The sequence below is a fragment of the Fundulus heteroclitus genome, chromosome 24 (assembly GCF_011125445.2).
Source record: "Fundulus heteroclitus isolate FHET01 chromosome 24, MU-UCD_Fhet_4.1, whole genome shotgun sequence".
NCBI classification, from domain to species: domain Eukaryota; kingdom Metazoa; phylum Chordata; class Actinopteri; order Cyprinodontiformes; family Fundulidae; genus Fundulus; species Fundulus heteroclitus.
Genome location: NC_046384.1, coordinates 10,100,517 through 10,112,950, shown reverse-complemented (window position 1 = coordinate 10,112,950; position 12,434 = coordinate 10,100,517). Strand labels below are relative to the sequence as shown.

Genomic DNA, 12,434 nt, shown 5'->3' with positions numbered 1-12,434 from the left:
CAGCCTGGGGGTGCACCCTTATAGGTGGAGGAAAGCTGGAGAGAGGACTAGAGAATAAATTAGCTTTAAGAAAACCTTCAGCATTCCTAGTCACACATGCTAACTCTCATCACCACCATCACATTCTTCCCATGCCTCACTGCCACTTTCTTAGCTTCAAAGCACGCTCCGCCGTGCACCATCCCTCCACATCCTATTGCTTCATGTGGACACTTGAAAGGAACAGATAAGTACCCGGCATCGCCGCAGCTGCCTTTTTTTTTCTCCCCCACCTGCTAGCGCCACAATGTTATCGCCTCCCCGCATTATACAGCCCTCTGACAGCGCGCGCGGTTATGAGTTTGAGCCCGATGCAGGCGGCACGGTGACAGCGCCGTTTGAATCGGAGATGATCGGAGAGGACAGGAGTGTGCAGCGTGCCGGCCTGCTCTGCGGGTCTTAGCGTCGCCGTGAATGGCGCATCTTAAAATCTGCATAAGCTCTGGCGCGGCGACAAGATCTTGGCAGGAGAAAGTAACCCGTTGACTGAGAGGTACGACAACGGCGAGACAATGATGAGGCTAGCAAAATGCCGACATGGAGGTATTCGGCTTTATCGTAGAAAAAAAAAAACCTCTTTTTGAGATAAGAATGTACTTGGACATCCTCCCAAAATAAAAAAAACATGATATATAAAGCGATATTTAACTGAAGAGCTGAGAGGATTTCCTCTCATGTTGAAAACGGATGATTAGCTTCTGTAAACGGAGCCAACATGCCTTCAAAACTCCTACAGGTGTCCTGGAAAGGATTCATTTAGGTTTCAAGGGGGAAAAAAGGAAGCAAGGAAGAGGCTAGAACAATATATATTATATTCCTCGCTTTGAATATCTAAACAAAATGAACTCTAGTCAAGTCTAAAGTTTTTTTAAGACAGACATTAACTTTCTCACATTACCTAAATCCCATTAACTTGATGCCTTACATTAGCGGTGTCCAGATTTTTGGCCACAAAGGCCAGAATCATTGGTTCGATAGTGACAGTTTTCCTCTTTTTCATCTCAGGCAACATTTGCATGAAGGAAATTGTTGCACAGAAAATTGCCAAATTTGATTTTTATTTTTTACAGGAAATGTTATAACTATGAAAAAAGCGTAAATGAAAAAGGTCTTGCATGCTCAGAATTAAAATCAGCTTTATTGGCCCACGTTGTGTGAAAAAAACAAGGAATTTGACATCGGTTTCACATGCAGACACTGATAAAATGATGGTAGTGTGAAAAATGATTACATCTGTTTTCAGTTTTTTATTTGTTGTGGCACTAGTGGACTTTATTTGACAGTAGGCTGTATGGGACATTGGTTGTGCGTGTGCTCTAACCTCAGCACCACCACGACGCTTAGACCTTCTTTTTCCTTTGTCTCAATAAAAGTTTCAGATCATCGAACATATGTTAATGTCGGATAAAGGCAATTTGAGTAAATACAAAAAGAAAAAAGTTTGTAATTATGAAATTACCTGGTCATAAATGACATTTTCTGACACAGCTGAGCTCGATTTCAACAAGCCATACCCTGAACTGACAATCACTGGACCTCCAGATGTAGTGAATAACTTAGAGAGAACCTCTATGATGGCTGAAACACCTCAAAAGCAAAACCTCTAAAAACAAAACCCACAAACAGGTAGAAAACAAAGTCACTGACCTATATGAGTCTGGAAAGTGTTTCAAGGCCCATTTATTCAGGACTCAGTGCAGCAGCAAGGCCACTTATGAAGGAGTGGCCTAACCAAAGTCTGGAAATCCAGCTGAGATAGACGACTGGTTATAAAGGGTTGTCGTTATTAAAAGAAAGGCACAGTTTCCAAGTTTTTTGGGTTCTATTTTGGCCTAGAAAGAAAGAAATGCTATAAAAGGATTATAGGCTGTTTTCTTCTAAAGTGGTTGCGTTATTTAGCAGAGTTTAATAAATGGATGCAGCCAAGTGTGCTTAAGTCACTTTGTGGTCCTATTTACCGAGAAGTTAACAAGAAAGTAACAGAAGGTTGTTAAAATAAAAGATAAATGGTTGTGTTGAACCTATCGGTTTCCATTCTAAGAAAAGATTTAAGTGTTTTTTAACTCAGAACTTTTCAGGTAACTTAGGCTCCTCAAAAATCACAAAAAATGCTTGATATTTGTTCTTTCTTTACATAGTTTACGTAATAAATGCTTATTCAGCCAAAATATCATGTTCACCGCTGTATATTACGTTTTAGATTATTTTATTCATTTTTTACCACTAAAAACAGCGACAAACAATATAAAAGTCATCCTGCTTACATTAGGTTTCAAAGCAAACTTAGTTAAATGATAAAAATTAGATCAAAACTACTTCTAACCAGCCTCACCAAGGCCAAATTAGCATTTGCTCACATATGAGTTGGACTTATATTTGGTAAAATTATAAAGTCCAAAATTAGTCACACTTCCAGCAAAATTTAGATTTAAAATTATTTGTATTCAACCATTAAACTTATTTCTGATGGGAAATGAGACCGGTGTCTTGGAACACAGTTAAATTAAGTTAAAAGGAGTAGATATCTTTAAAATATTAGATGCTCACTTCTCATTTAAATGTGAAAGGTAAAACTTTTTCATTATAGCAATAAAAACCTTCTAACTGCTGACCTGCATATGTTTCCTCTGGAAATGAGCTCCAAGACATTGAGGATGGAGACCCTCCTTACCATCACCCTAATCTTCACAGATTATCTATCTGCATCAAGTCAGCCTGAGCTGCTCAGAAATGTTAAAATGCTTCTATTTTTTATTGAACACATTTTTTTGATTGACGTACCAGAACAAAATGAATGGAGCTGCGCTGGTGAGGCTGAGTTTTTATTTCAGGTACCAGTAAGGTGATGAAATAGCATCCAGGGGGGCTGAGTTTGCATAGCAGATCTTATGAGCAGCTCAAAAGCGGAGTTCCTGTGTGGGAAGTTCTCATTTTCTCTCCCTCAGTCACGGCTGCTGCTAAGTGAAGCCAGAAGAACTTAGATGTTGTGTGTCGATGTGGGTTTCTGTTGGGCCCTCTGGGTCTCGGTCGCTTCCTCGCTGAAGCAAGCGAGGGAGTTGTGCACTGAACATTACCAGGAGGAAAAGGTAATAAAGCGGCAGCGAGAGTAGGAATATAAAATGTGCATTTTATTCTTGATGAGTTGAGGAGAAACATCGACAATGTGTGGAAATGGTGTAAAGAAAAAATAATGCAATCCCTGACATAAAGGCATGACTTTAATGCAAATGACCGAGCCATGCAGGACTATTGCAGCCAAATGGAAATTAATTTTTCTGATCATGTCCACCTGAATCAGACGATCACTTTCTCTGTTGAGAGCAGATGCAAAGTGGTCCAACCGGATCTTTTTGCTTAGCCTATCTACCTTTTTACTAGTGATGCTGCTGAAGGATTGCTGATGTAGAGTCTCTAAAAGTAGAATGGGAGGCAGATCCTTTAGCTATCAGGCTCCTCTCCCGTGGAACCAACTCCCAGTTTTGGTCCGTGAGGCAGACACCCCGTCTACTTTTAAGACTAATCTTAAAACTTTCCTTTTTGACAAAGCTTACAGTTAGAGTGGCTTATGTTACCCTGAGCTATCTCTATAGTTATGCTGCTATAGGCTTAGGCTACTGGAGGACATCAGGGTCTATTTATCTCACTCTACTGAGTTCTTCTACAGTTCTCCAATTTGAACTGCTTGTTATCATTTCAGCTTTTAACTGTTTGTTTTGTCATTTATTCTCTTCATAGAAGGTACACCTGGTCTGGCGTTCTATTTGTTGTGACACCGTCCAGGGAAGACAGATCATCCACTATTATCATATAACATAGAAGGTACTCCTAGGCTCAATGTGAGCTTCTGTGCTTTCTGTGTCTCTGCTCTGTCTCTCTAACCCCCAGTGGGTCGAGGCAGATGACCGTTGACACTGAGCCTGGTTCTGGTTCTGCGGGAGGTTTTCTTCCCTGTTAAAGGGGAATTTTCCTCTCCACTGTCGCTTCATGCTTGCTCAGTATGAGGGATTGCTACAAAGCCATCAACAATGCAGACGACTGTCCCTGTGGCTCTACGTTCTTTCAGGAGGAGATTTTTTTTTTTGACCCATCTGTATAATCTGATTGAATTTGACTTTGGAAAGTGCCTTGAGATTAAATGTTTCATGAATTGGTGCTATATAAATGAAACTGAATTGAAGTTTGACACGTGCAGCAGAAGAAAGGCGTTTTTTTTTGGTACAGAGTGCGCTGCATTTTTGAAGTAACTGGCTAGAAGTTTAGCAGGATTTCCTGCTTTTTGTTAGCTATGATAACCACACACCTACCGACATGTGCTGTAGAAGCTCAGGCACGTTCGCTTACCTGCTGCCCTGTACGCTGCTGCACCTTCTATCGGGTGAAGCTTAACCTGTGGCTTCATTTGGTGGGAGTCAAAGATGTCGTATTCATGCGATAAGGAGTTTATTTGTGCATGAAGAATCTAAATTTAAAGCAGCCACCCCTATTTTTAATTGTAAATTAAACCCGCCTGCTTGGGCTACACATCATGCCCACTGTCAAGTATGGATGAGGATCTGTGATGCTGTGGGCCTTCTTACCAGGACGTTTTAAAGAAAAATCTAGCAACCCTTGTCAGAAAACTTACATAGGTTCATCTAGCAGGAGCAAAGTAAGAAGAAAATGGTCCACCCAACACAAATTTAGCCTTTTTTCATGTCCATCTCAGTCCTCAGACCTAAATCTTCTAGAAAACCTGCTGAGAGCATCATAGAAGATCCAGGTCCTCTGGATGATCTCAGACTCTGCAAAGGAAACTACTAATAATTGTAGCATTAATTGTCATCTTTACTGAACGACTCTGCTTCATACGCGAGATAAATGAATTTTAGTGCTTTTTACAACTCTCTACCAGAAGTGCTTATAAGAGTGGAGGCCAGTGTGATAAAACACTCAGACGTTGCTCACACCCTTTAGACAGGCCCGCTCCAACAATCATCAGCTGCTGGTTCTGCTGAGGAGCAAGATTAAAATGATTAATACCTACAAAGGGCAGCTGCTGGTAACCAGGTGATTACGTGTTAGCAGGCAGCAATTACCACAGCTAACATGGTGGGCGGCATGCTCCTTTATCAAAGACCTGGTACTTAAAGGGTTAAATTGAGACCTAGAAACACAGGATCCTAAAATGTTTAGAGAAAACCACTTTAGTGTTGACAAAAGGCAATTTAAAGCATGAAAGGTTTGTTTCAGAATGCAGTAAAAATACACAGTGCCTGTTTTATCACTACTACACCTAAATATCATTACCTACGTTTACGTGGACAAAAGCAATCGGAATAAAGGCTTGATCGGAATAAAAATGCGTTATGTGAACAAGCCATCTGGAATATTATGATCGGATTAAAATCAATCTGAATGACATCGTAATCTGAATGAGAGAGGTGGTGTCTGTCGGCTGATAATCTGATCAACATGCGTATAAACTCTTGTCAGGATCGAGATTTTCAGAATGAGGTAAACTGATCAGAGTGACGTAAATTTGACCTATTTCAGTGTCGGTGAGCGGCGGAAATATGTCGGGATCAAAACAGTCGCGGCACCCGATACGACCTTTCTGTTTGAATAAGGTTAAAGGGGCTCAAAATTGTGATTTATTCAGTAACGTTGCAACCGTAATTAGAACCTCGTGCAACAGCGTAGGTGCTCAAAAGACAAACAAACTCATATAATAAGACGGACATTAATCTTCTTCTGTGTTTTCTTAGAGGAATTTGATTAATAATGAATAAAGCCAGGTGCATAAATGCACATTACAATTGGCCTAATTGATTGGCTGCCCATATAAACGGTACAATTTAATTTTTTTTTTGTTTTTTAATCCAAAACACATTTCCATCTGGTCATGAAATTTTGTGCATGTAAACATACTACTACTACTACTGATTAAACAAAGGCATACCTTAAAGACAGACCTTACAGGTTTTATCCTCAGCACTGTGCCTGATTGTGAGCAGATGTATATTTAGCGTTCAGAACCGCTCTGACTCAGTAGTAGATCTCTTGAGCGCTTTTCTTGCAATTAGAGAAACATTCGAATAAAAAAAAATAAAAAAAATCTCTTTAGGTACAGGCTGACACAAGAACAAATGGACCTCCCATGTGGACTACTTAGAGTCAGCTACTGTCTAAGGTCAATCTAAACACCTTCCTTATTGTTCTGCAGCCTTCTGGATTTCTTTCAGCCTCTCAGTGGGATCTGCGTCTCCTCCACTCATGGCCTTCTGCACTTTGGGCTCTTTCTCCTGCGAGGGCCTCAATTTAACTTGACGTTTCTGAGCCCTGCTATGTGACACAGAAAATAAAGCCATTCTGTGCCGAGAGGTGAAGGGGAAAAAAAGGCAGATCCTGCTGATGGGAAGCCTCTTAGACTTTCTCCTAAAAGCAAGAATAAGTCGCCAGGTGTCAAAACTCCCGCACTGGGACACAGAATAAAAAGTGGCTCCCAGATTTGGACAGAACAGCTAAAGCTTTCAAACATCAGCATTTATTAGCAGGTGAAAATATAGCAGCTCAAGTATCTCTATAGACTGTTTAACTGTTAGATATCATAAAAAGCTAAATTCATTACTAGCTTTAAAAGCAGCCTGGCACTGAGGAAGATAGCTGCAACCCTCATAGATAAGCTGCTAAATTTACCAAGAGGTTAAACTGATTGGTCTGCATACATGCTCTAAGAGTAGGGGTGCAACGACACAGAACGTGAAAGGTTGTAATATACTGAGCTATATTCTTGAGAAACTAAAATCTCTTATCTATTGTTTTCACCATTTAATTGTTTGCTAGGGGAGGGATGTCTGGGTTTCTGGATGTCTGGATGGATGGATGGATGGTTAATGGATGGATGAATGGATGGATGGTTAATGGATGGATGAATGGATGGATGGCTGATGAATGAATGGATGGATGGATGGTTAATGGATGGATAGATGGTTAATGGATGGATGGATGGTTAATGGATGGATGGATGAATGGATGGACGGATGGATGGACAGATGGTTGTATGGATGATGGACGGATGGATGAGTGGTTAATGGATGGATGGACAGTTAATGGATGGATGCACGGTTAATGGATGGACAGTTAATGGATGGATGGACAGTTAATGGATGGATGGATGGTTAATGGATGGACGGACAGTTAATGGATGGATGGACGTTTAATGGATGGACAGTTAATGGATGGATGGATGGTTAATGGATGGACGGACAGTTAATGGATGGATGGACGTTTAATGGATGGATGGATGGTTAATGGATGGACAGTTAATGGATGGATGGATGGTTAATGGATGGACGGACAGTTAATGGATGGATGGACGTTTAATGGATGGACAGTTAATGGATGGATGGATGGTTAATGGATGGACGGACAGTTAATGGATGGACGTTTAATGGATGGATGGATGGTTAATGGATGGATGGTTAATGGATGGATGGACGGTTAATGGATGGATGGACAGTTAATGGATGGATGGACAGTTAATGGATGGATGGATGGTTAATGGATGGATGGATGGTTAATGGATGGATGGACGGTTAATGGATGGACAGTTAATGGATGGATGGATGGTTAATGGATGGACGGACAGTTAATGGATGGATGGACGGTTAATGGATGGACAGTTAATGGATGGATGGATGGTTAATGGATGGATGGATGGTTAATGGATGGATGGAAAGTTAATGGATGGATGGATGGATGGGCAGTTAATGGATGGATGGATGGTTAATGGATGGATGGACAGTTAATGGATGGATGTATGGTTAATGGATGGACAGTTAATGGATGGATGGATGGTTAATGGATGGACATATGATGAATGGATGATGGATGGATGGTTAATGGATGGACAGATGATGAATGGATGGTTAATGGATGGATGGATGGATGGATGGATGGTTAATGGATGGATGGACAGTTAATGGATGGATGGATGGTTAATGGATGGATGGACAGTTAATGGATGGATGTATGGTTAATGGATGGACAGTTAATGGATGGATGGATGGTTAATGGATGGACATATGATGAATGGATGATGGATGGATGGTTAATGGATGGACAGATGATGAATGGATGGTTAATGGATGGATGGATGGATGGATGGATGGTTAATGGATGGATGGACAGTTAATGGATGGATGGATGGTTAATTGATGGACAGTCAATAGATGGATGGTTAATGGATGGACATATGATGAATGGATGATGGATGGATGGTTAATGGATGGACAGATGATGAATGGATGGTTAATGGATGGATGGATGATGGATGGATGGTTAATGGATGGACAGATGATGAATGGATGGTTAATGGATGGATGGATGGATGGATGGATGGTTAATGGATGGATGGACAGTTAATGGATGGATGGATGGTTAATTGATGGACAGTCAATAGATGGATGGTTAATGGATGGACATATGATGAATGGATGATGGATGGATGGTTAATGGATGGACAGATGATGAATGGATGGTTAATGGATGGATGGATGGATGGATGGATGGATGGATGGTTAATGGATGGATGGACAGTTAATGGATGGATGGTTAATGGATGGACAGATGATGAATGGACGGTTAATGGATGGATAATGGATGGACAGATGATGGATGGATGGTTAATAGATGGACAGATGATGGATGTATGGTTGATCTGTCCTGGTGTAGATTTGATCAAGTCCTCCAGCTCAGTGACAATCAGAGGCTACAAAGCAGAACCAGCTTCAGCCTCGTTAGCAGCTAACGTTTAGCCAATCAGGTTGTTACTATTTTAACAAGGCACTGGCATTCGGTACGTCACTTCGTCACCATTTCTTTCTTTACAAGGTAGCTAAAATGCTGCCAGATAAACAATTTAAAGGACTGGAGGATTAGTCTGTGCTTGCTCACCCGAGCATCACTGGCCAGCACCAATAAACTTCTCGCCGCTTGTTCTCGACACATAATTTGGGCAAAAATGTGTTTCCTGTGTGCTGTACAACTACTATGGTGTGATTGGTTGACCATGTGAGGGAACCAATATTTCGACTACGTTTTTGTTACCAGATCTAGCCGTCTTGGGTGTAAGCTAACGTAAAAAGCATATTTAAAGATTTTAGTTTTACTTCTAAAGTTAGCGACGTGGATAAAGCTTCTGTGAACGGACTGCGTGACACCAGCGTGTGTTTCTGCTGCAGATCGGTAGGTCTATGCAGTCAGGAGGTGGTTTTCTGGTGCTGGAAAACCAGATATATCCAGGTAGTCTTGGGAAAACAAACAAATTTGAATCCCTCCTTGTTTTTGTTTTCCCTACAAAATTAAGATTAGACGTCATAACCAAAAAACAAAGCGGTGAAAATCTTGATTTAAACTCCAGTGAGATGACAAGTTAAATCTTACATAATCTTGGATATTATTAGTAGATTGTAGAATTGCTGTTTATGCTTTTTATGATTATAGTTAATTGATATACAGGAAATAGACCTTAGTTTATAAATAATATTTGACGGATAGTATCTAAATCTAAATTTTGAGAAGACATCAAGTTTTTACTTCCTTCATATTATCATGGACCATTCTAACCCAATGTGGAGAAATTAATTCCTCCTTTTGAACAAATTTTTCATAGATAAGTATGGTGATATTTTTCTATTGTTTAACTCACCATTTCCACTATATTCCCACTTTAAAGCTAATCTTTTTCTACAGAGGGTCCAATTTACACACTGGTTATGAAAACGTCTTGCTAAAAGGTTCACATTTAGTACCATCGTAACTTTTACTCACACACGAGCAATTCCCCAGTTTTCTCTTATTAGATTATTTGTTTTAATGAGATGATTCATATGAGATCAAAGGTTTGGCGAACCCAATTAGATTATGTTAAAAGTTCAGTTAAATTACAGATAACATCTACGTTTTTGTCCCTGGATGATTATTATTAATTAAAAAAAATGGAAAAGTTACTTGTGTCCCCTTCATATGTCGGACCCGTCATGATTGAAGTTCTATGTCTGCATTTCACCCAAAACAGCTCAGACTTTTTGTTGTTTGCAGGTTTAATTTAGTTTCCTTCAGCTTTTGCCTCAAAACGTGTTTAGCTTCCTGCATATGGGAGAACATCCTGGGAACACGGTGAAAGTGGAGCTTAGTGCCACTGCCTCGGGTGGAGGAGGAAGGCAGGAACACTACGATCGTGGAGCGAGGCTATGTACTTCTTACCTCTCCTTTTTTTGTTTTCTTGAAAAGCTTTTTCCATTTTCCTCTGCAAGCCTTTCACATTAAAAGCCTTTTTCCCCCCCCAGTTTTAATTCAGTTCCTCCATTTCTACTCCTCCTCCCCAGTTCTTTGGCTCTCCGTACACTTTAACACCCCCCGTAGCGTTTCTACCCTCCTGATTGTTAGCCTCCCCGTTGAGAGGGTCGGCAGGAGAGAGACGGCAACCAGTGGGAGGCGGGGTGGGCATGCCAAAAAGTGTGGCACCTTATTTGCTGCTGCTTATTTGTGCAGACATGGCAGCCACAAAGGGACGAACTAGTGACAGCGCAGGGACGTGCACATCCAGGATAGGACTCATGGCTGGTGTTTCACGACCCACTCTCTGACAGAAACACATCCTTAATCCTCACAGCACCGTGCAAAAAGCATTCATAGCCTTTATATGTTTCCACGTTTTGCGCTGTAACAAGCAAAAAAAAAAAACTTGGGCCAACATAAAGAGAAAAACGTTTTATTTAGCAAACTTCAGACAGTCGGGGAGAACGTTGGTGAGGAATGATCCCTGGATTATACTTCCTTTCCCGTTAGTCGCCGAAGTCCTTTTCTGACATCTCTATCAGGGTTGAACGTCTCATTAAAAAAATGTATTCATAACCTTTTGTATCTACAAGTTTAATGATTTCCTTAAATGTAAACATCTAAACAAATGTAGGCATTGTAAACATAAGCTATTTTGTTTTGAAAGGTCATGAATCTTTTGTGGCTTTAAGCCGATTGTGTTAAGCTGGACCAAAGCCAAAAGTTGCTCTTATGTTGGCAAGGTTATGGACCTCTGGCCTTCACTGACGGGCCAGGCAGCGGGTCCATGGTTACTCTGGAGGAGCTGCAGAGAGCCGTGGCTCACGTGGAAGACTCTCAACAGGACAACAACTGATTTTGCGGAGACAGTGGTGAGAACACAGGGGCTGCATCTGAAATGTTTTAATTATAGCTCCCAGCTCCTGTTTCTTGACCTTAGTGGGGAGGAAAGGAGCGTCGGACTGCTGTGCCAGATTTGTACTTCCTTTAAAGTGTAAAAGCATATTCCCGCCCCCAGGAAAGTTTGAAATACTCCTTCAAAGTGGGAGGGGATAGACGGGAATGGGAGGGAGCTGTGGTCAGGATGGGTGGAAGCAGCCGTTAGCTTGATTTGCCATAGAATCACGGAGAGTAAGCAGAGTTATGCTGGTATTTACGCCACAGTTCGGTCTTTTGAGATGGAGGGACTGCAGCTGTCTGCTGGCTGGTTGGCTGTTGAAGCTGCGGAGCGTGAATATCTAATATCCAACCTAATACTAACTTCACCGCGGTCTACACCATCCCCTACCCGGCTGCCTCAAGACGCTAACGGCAGAGCAAATGGTTGCTTTCACGTCAATTCGCCAATAACACATAAAAAGTTGGTAGATTTGATTCTAGTCGCTTTTTTGAAGAAATAATGTCACAATGCTCGCTATGGAGGCACAAGATGAAGAGAGCCTTGTTTTGTTTTTTTTTGTTTTTTTAAAGATGCCGCTGCTTTTATACCTTCAGTGCGAGAGAGCTACAGACGTCACTATATCAGATTTACATCACAGCCACAGAAAGCAATGTTAATTCGAAATTCACTGCAACACCAACGTTTAACCCTAGGAGGGTGCCACACTGACCATTTTAGACATAAAACCAGGATTTTGACAAAGATTTTTCAAAAATAATGACCAGGATATGTAGACAGTACTATAAGACAACCATGTTGACAGTTTATTGACAAAAAAAAGTTGTTTTGGGGGTGAGTTACCCTTTATCGCGAATGTCATTACGTGACAGATACGCTTATGAATGATTCTAGTCAAATCTGGGCCTACAACCTTCCGAAAATTAACTACAAAGTCCACGCTCTCTTCTCTCTGGACATTTTCGATTATTTCTATGAAGTGGGGTATGTTTACCTGTCATGTCACACAAAAGGATTGTGGGATTCCTTATAGCTCATTAGCGCCTGTAAGGGAAATAGCGAGGTTCCTAGGCCAACACTGTTCAGAGCACTTCCTCACCGACTACACTGTTCATACAGCACCAATCATGGCGACCGCTGATGTACCGCTTTGGCTAAAGAGTCCTTACCCAATAGA

General features: G+C 41.1%; 1 protein-coding gene across 2 annotated transcripts in view; it reads right to left on the bottom strand.

Annotated features, from left to right (window-relative positions):
- LOC105918815 (neural cell adhesion molecule 2) overlaps positions 1–12,434 on the bottom strand; it is a 708,733-nt gene that overhangs the window by 149,469 nt on the left and 546,830 nt on the right. The window lies entirely within an intron of this gene.